Source organism: Brassica rapa, chromosome A02 (genome assembly GCF_000309985.2).
Source record: "Brassica rapa cultivar Chiifu-401-42 chromosome A02, CAAS_Brap_v3.01, whole genome shotgun sequence".
In the NCBI taxonomy this organism is placed as follows: Eukaryota; Viridiplantae; Streptophyta; class Magnoliopsida; order Brassicales; family Brassicaceae; genus Brassica; species Brassica rapa.
In genome coordinates, this window is record NC_024796.2 from 15009480 (window position 1) to 15021037 (window position 11558).

The window sequence follows — 11558 nt, forward strand, 5'->3', positions numbered from 1 at the left end:
CACCAACGTAGTATAATACTAAAACCATCAGAATCACAACCAACCTCCAACACTGAAATACTAAACCCTAAACTAACCCACCTTAAAGCCATAAATACTAAACCCTAAACCCGAATTCATAAACCCAAACCCAAATATAAAATATCTTTAATAAATTAAAATACAAAAATAGTAAAATTTAACTGTTCTATTTCATCTCACCAACATAGTATAGTACTATAACCATAATCAGAATCACAACCAACCTCCAACCTCAACCAACCTCCGACCCTGAAATACTAGACCCTGAACAAACCCACCTGGAAGCCCTAAATACTAAACCCAAAACCTAAATTCATAAACCCAAACTCAAATGTAAAAATAACTTAAATAAATCAAAATACGGAAATAGTATATAATTAATTGTTCTATTTCATCTAACCAACGTTATATAATACATATTGCTCACATTTTGAAGTGTTTATGATTGCAGGGAAGGAGGTAATGCTTACACCAAATTCAAATTGACGCATATGGAATGTGATTTCATTCTTCCAGTGTAAGCAACAAAAAGGAAGAAGATACATAGAGTTGGAGTCATTACATAAAACATTACTACAACACGGAGGTAGTTTAGATGGTAGTATCTAAAATCAAGAAGCAAAGCTAGAACATTAAAACTATGCTTAGAAACCATAAACCCATGTCTACACGTCCTGGGTGAGTGCTCCAGATTGACACAGTGCCAGTGTTTCAAGCAAGTAGTTCTCCGCAGCTACACAAACATTTTCTTCAGTGAAAGCCACACACTTCAATTCCATCCCAACAGCGTGCATTTATAACATAATAGTGTCACTACAGCGGAGCAACCTATACAAAGCCAAAGTCGCTTAGTTCTATAAAAACATTTATTCTAAACCAAATGTATTTGTTTTGGAATCACAAAGAGAATATGACATGAGCGAAATACAGTCGATACATAGCACAAGATAAACATTTCTATTTATATGGAATAGTAAATCTATATATGACATGGTACACATGGTTACATAGAATGGAATTGTTATACATTTCCATTTGCGAGGAGTGAACTACACTCGATACATAAAACAAGATAATTATTTCTATTTGATATATTATTGTATATATACGTATAACTTGGAACACAAAAGTACATTGAATGGAATATAAATTCTAAATACCTTATGATTGTTTCTACATCATAAAGAAGTGCAAAACGGAAGGGTACGTGAATGATTAACAATTTAAGCTATTCCATGTCACATAGCATAGACCGATCAAATAGCTCTACATATACTATCTTTGTTTCGATTCCAAACAAAATTACCATAGATTTCGATGTAAACAGATGAGTAAGACAAATCGGTAAAAGTTCAGCCCTAAATCGATTCGGTGACCTTTGTCTACTAGATCCGAGATGCAACCCAAACAGGGAAAAAGAGCATCGCAAGAATAGAATCTAAAACACATACCCTAGAACTTACAGTATTGCAATAGATCTGAGACAAAGCGCCGATGTGAATGGAAAAATGGTCAGTGTGCTCCTTCTCCCCGATTGGACTGTCACGACGTCTTCTCGCAATAGATTCTCAAAGTGGAGACGATTCCCTTTGCAACACAATTAGAGAAAGAAATAAACTCAGAGAACACAGACGGTGGCGATGGGGAGGAGGGAAACGTGGTTGGAAGAGGTGGAGAAAATCATGGATCAATTTCTGAAAAATTACCAAATAAAGGTAAAAAGAAAGATGTGAATATGATTACGCCACGAGTAATTTGAAACAGCTAATAACTAGGATTTTTTATTTTTATTTTCTTCAGGTTTCACCGGTAGAATGAAAGGGTATTTTGGCAATATTATAGGAAAGACAGATGGTGTATCGATATATTAGGGAAATTGGTTAGAAGGTGAATTATGGTTTTTTTCAGCGTCATACAGCCAAATTTCCCTAAAAATAAACTCAGAAACAAACATGAACTTCAGTCTTCAAAACAAAGTCGTAATAATAAACTGAGAAACAAACAAACAAACTCAGAAACAAGCATGAGATAAAGGTTTAGCAACCAAGACAAGTTGATCTACAGCATGAACCACCCATTCCCTCGCGAAAACTTTAGAGAACGTTTCAGGAAGCTTTTCCATCAGAATTTCTGCAACTTGAAGAGCATGGACCAAGACTTGTGGATATACGAAAAAGATATAAGATGTTGCACCCACTATCACGTGAAGTAATTTAATAGTAAACAACATACCTAGATATATTTGTGTCATCATTTCTGAAGTGCTATCAACTTTCCGATAACTGAGAGACATTTACGGCGAACCATGAATCTATTGGAAAGAAAAAAGATAGTTTAACATACAACAGAGAGTACCTGCGCTAGAACTGGAAGAAGATCCAATCCAAATTGCTGAAGAAGTTGAGGTTGATCACTAAGCAATTTTTCTATCATCAACATGAGAAGGATCTGCTCCAATCAACATCGTCTTATCATGCTGACATCTGTAAAACCAAGAACACAAAACTAAGCACCAGTCACAACACTCACAAATAAATAAACCATAAACATAAACCTAGAAACAATGATATCAGCGCAGCGCTCTGTTAGTGATATCAATAAGCCCATCATCGCAATCCCTCAAGCTACACCTAATATGTCTAGACTTTGGCTTAATCTGAATCCCATCAACATCATGTGAGACGATACGCTCAACTACGAATTGAGATGTATATATAGTTCCGGAGACCGCGACCACGATCACGGCTCTTTCCTCCTACCTCCTTCGCGGAGAATCCAGGTCCATCATCTAACAATCAATAGCGAAATTAAGATCGACTTACACGTAGATATGTTCAACTATTGTCGATCAAACCTGCGAGAGAGGTAACGACGTCGGCGTATGGTAGCGTGGTCATCGTCGACTTCGGGGAAGAGAGAACACATATCCTTCGTCGGGTTGAAGTTTTCTTCACCGACTAAAATCACCTCTCCGAGACCCGCCTCTTAAGTTAATTGCCATTTTTCATTTTTTAATTACTTATTAGCCTAAGAACTAGAGATGTCAAACAGGTTTACCCGTCCCGTTCCGTCCCGTACCGCAACGGGTTAGTCGTCGAGCGGGTTACAGCGGGCCTGTCCCGCGCGGACTGCGGTCTTCAAAATGTCGGCCCAAACCCGTACCGCGGGACGCTTCCTTATCAAACCGTCTACTACAGTTTTTTTCATGAATGCTCAAGTATAAGAGTTGTGTAAGAGAGTTGAAGAGAGCTCATTTAGCTTCACTAAAGACTTATCAAAATCGATGCCACAAAGCTCCGTTTGTGCTTGCGTTCTTGAGTTAAAAGCCTTCTTTTGTTATCAGCATAAGCTTTTGTTGAGTTTGAATCTGATTGAGTTGTTATCTTTGTAATAAGTTAGCTCAAGTGTTTTATGTCTTCATCAAACCATCTTTCTTTTTAATTATTTGGATTGCAAAGAAAATCGTGAATCACTTTACCAAATTATACAAGTGACGTGTTATACAACTAACTTTTCTCCTAAACACCACTTCACAATACTGAAAACAAAACCAATCAACTTAAACAAAAAATATCACATTGTAATAAAGCAATTCATAGTTGTGTGTAATAAAAAGAGAAAACCAAATCAAAACAATACCAGAGCTCGAATCGTCATCGCTGGAGCTGGAGTCGTCATCGCCGGAGCACGAATCATCATCACCAGACGAATCATGCATCATCGCCGGAACTCCTTATGTTTTATGGGGGAAAAGTCACAAGAATCGTTTTCTCTCTCTCTCTCTCTCTCTCTCTCTCTCTCTGATATCTTGCATATTTCTATTGTTTTATCCATTCATCCATGTGCATTTTGATCGTATAGATTAGGATTTAGCCATGTTTAGGTTGCATTTTGCATACATGAGTCCTTATCAGGTATTGGAGTACCACATGGAGTTCTTGGAGACACTTGGAGGCATTTGGAGCTCAAAAAGGAGTGTTTAGAGTGGTCATTGGGCGAGCAAGGCATGGGAGCGACCAGTCCGGAGCGACACCACCAAGTCGCTCTGATCTCCCTATCAGAGCGACCTTACCAGAGCGACAAGGAGAAGTCGCTCGCGTTTTCATCACTCGGAGACGCGAGAACGAGCCCGGAGCGACCTCTCGCAGCGACACAACGAGGTCGCTCCCGAAGCCTGGAGCGACTTATCGGAGCGACGGGCTGAGGTCGCTGCGCGTTTTATTTCTGCTCGAACTTGTGATTTCTCAAGGGCCTTTTGGTCATTTTTTTATGCACGTTTTTATTTTCTAAACCTATGTTTTAATACTCTAAGAGCCACCAAGAGGAGGATCATCTTTGTTCTTAGAAAAAACCACCAAAAACCTTTGGAAAGTTATCTCTTTGAATCAATTGATCAGTTTATTATTGAAATTCTGTGTTCTTATCTATTTCATGTGTTTCTCTACATGATTAATCTGAAATCCAACATGGGTTTAAGAGGAATCATGGAGATTAGTGAGTAATCACCTTTTGAATTCATGGGTTAGGGAGATTAAGGGTGATTAGGTTAGAACTAGGATGTTTTAGTGTAGATCATTCATATTTCCTTGCTAGTAGAGTGAACATAAAGCATCTTCTGAGTTGGCCACTCAGTAGTTGATCCTTAGGCATTTCCCACCCGAAAGGTGTTCGAGAAAATGTCCGAGACAACTCTTCTTAGCTTTTAGCATACTTTGCCAAAGACATTTGTTGTTAGAGGTGCTAAGAAAGCCATTGGACTTTCTAGTTATGATTGCTTTCATATTATTCAGCCAAAGACATTTGATGTTTGAATTGTGTTAGCAAATGAACATTCATCTAGGCATAGAGTTTGTTTAGGATTGTGTCCAAGCTTAAGGTTAATAGATTGATTGATCGTTTGCTATCTTTAGTTCGAAACTTGATCACCCGAGGTCTAATCCCTATATCCATGAGTTCTCTTTTCTAATAGTTAAGAAAGTATCATTTAGTTATTCCTTTTAATTATTCTTAGTTTAAAAACTCATCTAAATCATTGGTTGCACTTAGATTAAGTGATTACTTGCATTCTCGGTGCTTTGATATCTCTCAGAACTGGTTCGACAATCATTTATAATACAACATTTGTCTTAGGAGCCTTGAAAACTCCTAACATCACTCTCTCTCTCTCTCTCTCTCTCTCTCTCTCTCTCTCTCTCTCTCTCTCTCTCTCTCTCTCTCTCTCTCTCTCTCTCTCTCTCTCTCTCTCTCTCTCTCTCTCTCTCAATATTTTAGGCGAAAGCAGAAATGGGGACTTAGGGTTGCGGGTCTTCAAAATCTCGCGGGTTAAGCCCATCCCGCTTTCGACCCGTCCCGCTTTTGACCCGTCCCGCTTTTGACCCGTCCCGCTTTGAACCCGTCCCGCGAGGCCCGCAATTTTGCGGGCTTACCAAATGGAGGCGCAATCCTGCCCCGCAGCAAGCCTTTACGGGCCAGGCCCGCGGTCCAGATCCTTGATTGCTATCCCTACTAAGAACCACACTTAAGAACCCTGAATAAACATGCTCTAACACTTGTATATAAATATATATATATATATATATAATCATTTAATAACCTCACATTTTATTACATTTTGCTACATATTTGTAGCACATTATTAATACAAAACTTAGGGATTAGTTATTTACAAATACAAATAATCAACTTAAATAAATATTCTTTTTTAAGTTATAAGAAAAAAACTTATTTAAAAGTATAGTGTATTCCATGAATAGTCTTTTCTACGTTCAAATGCGTCTTTAACATTTCTTCTGAAGTAAATCCCATCAGGTCTGGCAACCCATTCACGGTATTGACCACATCTATTCGAGCCCGCTGCAAATGTTTCAAGCTTATTTACAATGTGCATTCCACCGCGAGGATTTCTCGGATTTTTCGGACTCGCGTACCATATATTACAAGTATGTATAGTTCTGTGTCTTCGTTCATAAACAGCCACGAATCCATAAGCCATTCTGTCATTGAATGGTATAGACACTCTCCCCAAGTTTTTGGTTGGTTCTACAGTTCTACATTCGATTTCGAGCTTAATACCTTTGCCGAGTTCGTTCCTGATCTCTACATTACTTTTTGCGCAAAAAGCTTCACTCGATTCAAAACATATTGTAATAGCAAATAGAAACACTATGAATTTATTCATTTTTTTTTTGTGAGATATAATTTTTGAAGTAATAAAATTATCTGTATCCTGTATTTGTAATCGTTTTGTGTGGAAAACGTTTGCCTCTATTTTTAAATAGTATATTAATGGCTTGAGCTAAATTTGGAAACAGACATGACCCAAGTAAAATACAACATGGTTTTGTGTGGAGAACATTTGCCTCTATTTTTACTCACGCTAATGTCGAAAGAATAGTTATCCAAATAAATCAACTGGTATAAATTAAAAGTCACCGTAAAAATTAAAGAAACTAAAATATGTGGAATTCAATTATTTTAACAAGAACTAGACCTTGACCCGCGCGACCGCGCGAATATTTAATTTGTGTTTGTATTTAATGATATATTTGTTAATGTAGTCACATTTTTAAATGTAAATGTTATATTTGTACTTAATTTTATATTTTAGCGTAAAATGTTTCACCGATATTAGGTATTATATAAAAAATCTAACATTTATATAATAATATCCATGTCTAAGATATATAGCTAACACAATTTTTAAATGAAAAGTATAAAAATAGACAATTATGAATTAGTATGCTATTTATAAATGAAACATTAGTTATAATATTTGTAAAAAAATAAAATGATTGTTAAACTTCTATGAAATTTGGAACATATACAAATTAAGATTAAAAATAAAATAAAATTTGATGTAACGATAAGAAATTATAAATGAGTTTAAATTTGTGTACATTTAAACCACGACCTTGTAGATGTTTGCTTTTATTTTTGTAAATAAATATTTATTTTGTCTAAGTGATAATATGTATTTTAAAATTTTACCTGTGTTAAATAATTATTTAATAAAATTTATAAGCATAATAATTTTATAGTTTATATTTTTAAATTTTATTTTATCTTGTAAACCGTCAATTGTATTACCACCATTTTTAGAATATGATCCTTGCATCAATTCAAATGTTGTATTTTGTTTTTTTGTGGATCAAAATTTAATGAGAATGTCTAATAAATTATTTTATATACATGGTAAGTTTGTAAATAATTGTAATGGTGCATGTAATATATTTATATTGGTAAGAAGAAGAATTTGTTCAAAAAAAGAAGAGTAACGTAAATTGTGGGAGAAAATAAGACAAAAATGTAATTTATATTGTTACATAAATATATTGTGTATATTATTCATATTCATGAATGTTTATAATATTAATATGATATAGATAAGTTAAAAGATTTATATTTAATTGATTGTGAATTTAATTTAGGAAATGTTTTATTAATTTTTAAAAAGACATGAAAAGCATAAAATTAGGAGTAATTATTACTTCATTAATTTTGGAAAAGACAAAGATTACTTAAAAGTAGGTTCATTTAATTATTTCAATGGCATTAAACTGTAAATATTGTGCAAGTTTAAGGGTTAGTCTCAATTGGTACTTCTCTTTTAATAGATTAGATGTAGAATCTACAGTTTACAAATGGGTCAAAAAAACTAATCATCTTTTTCTACACGACAAATCATGGGAGTCGTGCACACACAAGAGAGAAAATAACAAGTTTATTTATAATACTCGGATGGGCGGCTAAGCAAATAAACGAAACAGTACAAATACATTTTTAATTTTTAATAAATTTAAGTTTTTTTAATTATAATTTTCACTATTTTTACTACAAATTTTACTTTTTTACAAATTATATATTTGTTATAATATTAAAACAATTCATAAATATTATAAGTATTTTACTTTGTTCACAATATGTTCTTTTCTTGAATTTATTAGATTTGTAATAAATTTCTTCTTAAATATTATAATTTAAAAAATTCTAAAAAGAAAATTCAATTTTTTTTAAAGAACAATAAGCAAGTAACAATAAAATATGTTATTCTTTGTTACGGTTTAATATTTATAAATAACATGTTAGCTTATATGTTTGTGTATTATCATATTTGGAAAAACATATTTGTTTTTTTGATGATTCTTCAAATTCACATTAACAAAAATTTAAAAAAATAATGAATTCCTTAATTGTTTCCTTTTTTTATTACTAATTTTTTTTTCTTTTTTTTATCACCAAAATTTAAGTTAAACCAAAAAAAAAGAAAACCACAACTATTTGATGTATTGCTAGACATAAATATTATTTATAGAGCATTTGATGTATTGTTAATACTTATTCGAATGTTATAAGAACTTTGAAAGAGCTTTTACAGATGATTAATAAAATAACATTGCATTTCTTATATTCTTGTAGAATATGAATCCAATTAAAAAATATTTTGAGGAAAAAATGAATTCATTTCAAATTCTTAATCTAATAAAATATTTTATTTAAAGTGAAACGTTAAATAAAAAATCAATAAAAAAACCATACTTAAAAAAAACTGTAAACCACATCCCTCGACAACTCAATGCAGTTAAAATAAATATTGAATCCAAGATATTTAGCCTACTAAACTCAAATCCTCACTCACCCACTCAACTATTCACCAATAGGAAAAAAATATTAAATTTTTTTATGAAAAATGTGACTTGGCCCGTTCTCTGGTTTCTTTTTGGAGAACAAACACCGCCGCACTTGTGCACGTATTCCCTCCTGCACCAAGTTAGTTTGTAACAAAACATTAATCCAACTGTTCATATTCAAAGTTTTGAGCTTTTACAGCTCTAGCTTTAGTTGGGTTTAGTTACCTTACGGCTTATGCTGACTTGCATCTTTGGATTCTTTGACACAATTGTGTTGTTGTTGTTTATTGCTCCACCATTGGGTCTCTTGCTCAGTGGTTCCACTCTTTATTCCTTGCATTATTGATCCAAATTTCACAAGCTTTCAAAGCTAAAATGTTCGTAAGCTCTTGCAAAGAACCAGTTCTTTAGGAAAATACCTTAAGGTGTTTCCTCTTCTTTTTTCGAGTCATTCTCATCGTCATTTAAACCCATCTAAAACTAAATAAAGCAAAATCAGTATACAGATCATAGCTTTCAAAAAAATTAAGTGAGTCAATGCTACTCACAACCCATCAAAAAGAAAACTAAACGTTACACTAATTAAAACGAAATTAAATTTACCACATCAGAGTTAAGAGTCAGATTTATCTTTGTCATCTGACTCAGATTCACCAGCTTCAATGTTGGCCTTTTGATCATTCAACCCAGTGGCGTTTGATTTCTCCAACTCAAAATAACAATATCAATTTAGAAGTTGTAACAAAACCACAAAACTAACTTTAATATAGTAAAATAAACTTACCATTCTGAAACCTATCCATGGTGATTTCCTCATCTTCTTATGAATAAAAATATGGAAAAAAAAATTGAACACAGACAAAAGATAAGCTTCCAACTTCAATACAGATAACATTTGTAGTAAAAACATTGAAACTTACCAGAGTTAACCTCACATCTGAGACTACAGTTTGTTTCAAGTTATTTGAATAAATGGAAATGGTGTCGGTCTAACCAGTCACATGGGACATATTTGTATAATCCTGTGAGAAAATCCAAGAACAAATCATGCATTAGCATCATCTCAGTATATTGAGTTTAAGATCACATAACTGTTACTGTTGTACTACTCACACTTGGTTCTTGAGACGCTATCTTCTGCGCAGAATTTGAGCCAAAGCACCAGTTGCCCAAAAGAATAAGATTAGAGTTAACTTAGAAGTTTCAACTTAAAGCAAACAATCTTTCATTCTCCCTTATGGCCTGCACAATGATCTTTCGTAAAGCAAACAAAACCAAATCCAAGAAGACTCAGAAAATAACATGAAACGTTAGTTACTCTGAGATGCCCTGCGGCTTGTGCACTACTATTACAGTGAAAATTCTGAGATTAGACACTGGATTTTGTTTAAAAACTCCGATGATCATGAGTATAAAGAACGGAATAATCTTAGCGCCCAGGAAAAGCATGTCCACACCTATATGCTCTCACCACCGCATAACACGTTCTCGCTTCCGGAACCTTAGAAGCCGGACTTAGACGGTGGAAGAATAAAGCCCAACCGCGCTCCACCCTCTGCGGGATTTTGTATAATTGGTTACTCATTGGTTCTATAGATGGTGTGGTTCCGTCTGGTTACTTCAAGTTACAGAGTACGTATAGGAATTGCTGCTTGCTGACACGGTTGTGGGAGAGTGGCGGGTTTTTTCTTTGCCACACCTTGGAAGTCCATACATTTTGTTTTCGTGAGAAGTGTGTTAGTTATTGTTGTAAACTGGTTATTTGTTATTGAGATTTGATTTGCAAGTCGATGAATTTGGGTTTGCAGGTTCCGTAATTGGACGTTTTTTTTAGGTCAATCATTGTTTATTCGGTGTTGACAACTTTGTAACACAAAATCAATTGTAAGCATTATGAAAAAAGAGGAATTTGGAATGTGTAACTCTCATAGCTTTTCTCCAGCCAATCTATACGATAGGAAGGATCTCCTCATTTGTTTATAGTAATAACACTTCTTGCATTGATCTTTGATGGGTTTCATGTCAGAGAACTTGTGCAGTTTCAGAGTCCATTGTTTATCTTCCAAGACTGGGGAAATGATGTAGCGGACAAATACGTTAAACGGTCGATCAAGAGATCTAAAGATCAGAGACCTGTTCTTAGATTAATCACACAAAGAATAACCAAAAAATTCTATTATTAATTATCAAAGTCTGAATACAAGGCTTCAATGCATATTTATAATAAATCTTTAAATCTAGAAAACTCTAATTTTAATTAAAATAGAAAAACCAATAAAATATGAAAATCTATAATATAATGAGGGAGTTTCTCTCCTCCTGAGGTGACACGTCAGCACTTTTTAAAGGGACCAAATTTATTTTCGTATAACACTTACGTCGTCCTGGCTATAACAACTAAAGTCTACTTGGCCCAGTGGTATAACCTGCTCATAGTAAAGCTTGAGTGTACGGGTTCGAATCCCCCTGGCTTCCTTTTTAATTTTTTTTCTATTACACCTTCAAGGCTCCTTAAGGTGTCCACGTGTGCACTTTGTGGGTCCCACCTTTAGTTTTCTTTTTATTTTTTCTTCTTTTTGTCGGGTGAGCTGCGATCTGTAACCATAATGAGCTTCGAATTTTTTTTTAGGGATTCATTGTTACCGTGCTTTGTCTCTTCCACTTCTCCTTCTCCGTTAATCTTTGACTCCAGGGACAGTGGATGCTTCTCCAACTTTTAGCCTCCCCTATCATTCAACGGGTTTCTCTTAATTTTTCGCAAAAAGCAATTATCTCAATGCGAAAGGCAGAGATAAAACGTTAAGGGCAGAGCCCGACCCCTTCTTCTTCTTCGTGAAAAAGCTCCTGAAGCCCAGAAAAAGGAAGTAGTTTTATATTAAATCTACTAGATTTTTCATCAGTTAATTGACC

At 34.3% G+C, this 11558-nt stretch overlaps 1 long non-coding RNA gene across 9 annotated transcripts; it reads right to left on the reverse strand.

The window, feature by feature from the left end:
* Positions 1 to 1878: 1878 nt before the first annotated feature.
* LOC103853173 lies at positions 1879 to 9481 on the reverse strand. 9 transcript variants are annotated; one of them, XR_004455075.1, is made up of 5 exons: positions 9252 to 9481; positions 2576 to 9128; positions 2377 to 2504; positions 2254 to 2303; positions 1879 to 2178 (listed from the first exon to the last, which is right to left on the reverse strand). It is a non-coding gene; the product is annotated as an uncharacterized LOC103853173 (long non-coding RNA). The 9 variants fall into 9 exon arrangements; XR_004455072.1 differs by having other exon boundaries at positions 1879 to 2303; XR_004455074.1 differs by having other exon boundaries at positions 1879 to 2151; positions 2377 to 9128.
* Between the last annotated feature and the right edge of the window lie 2077 nt (positions 9482 to 11558).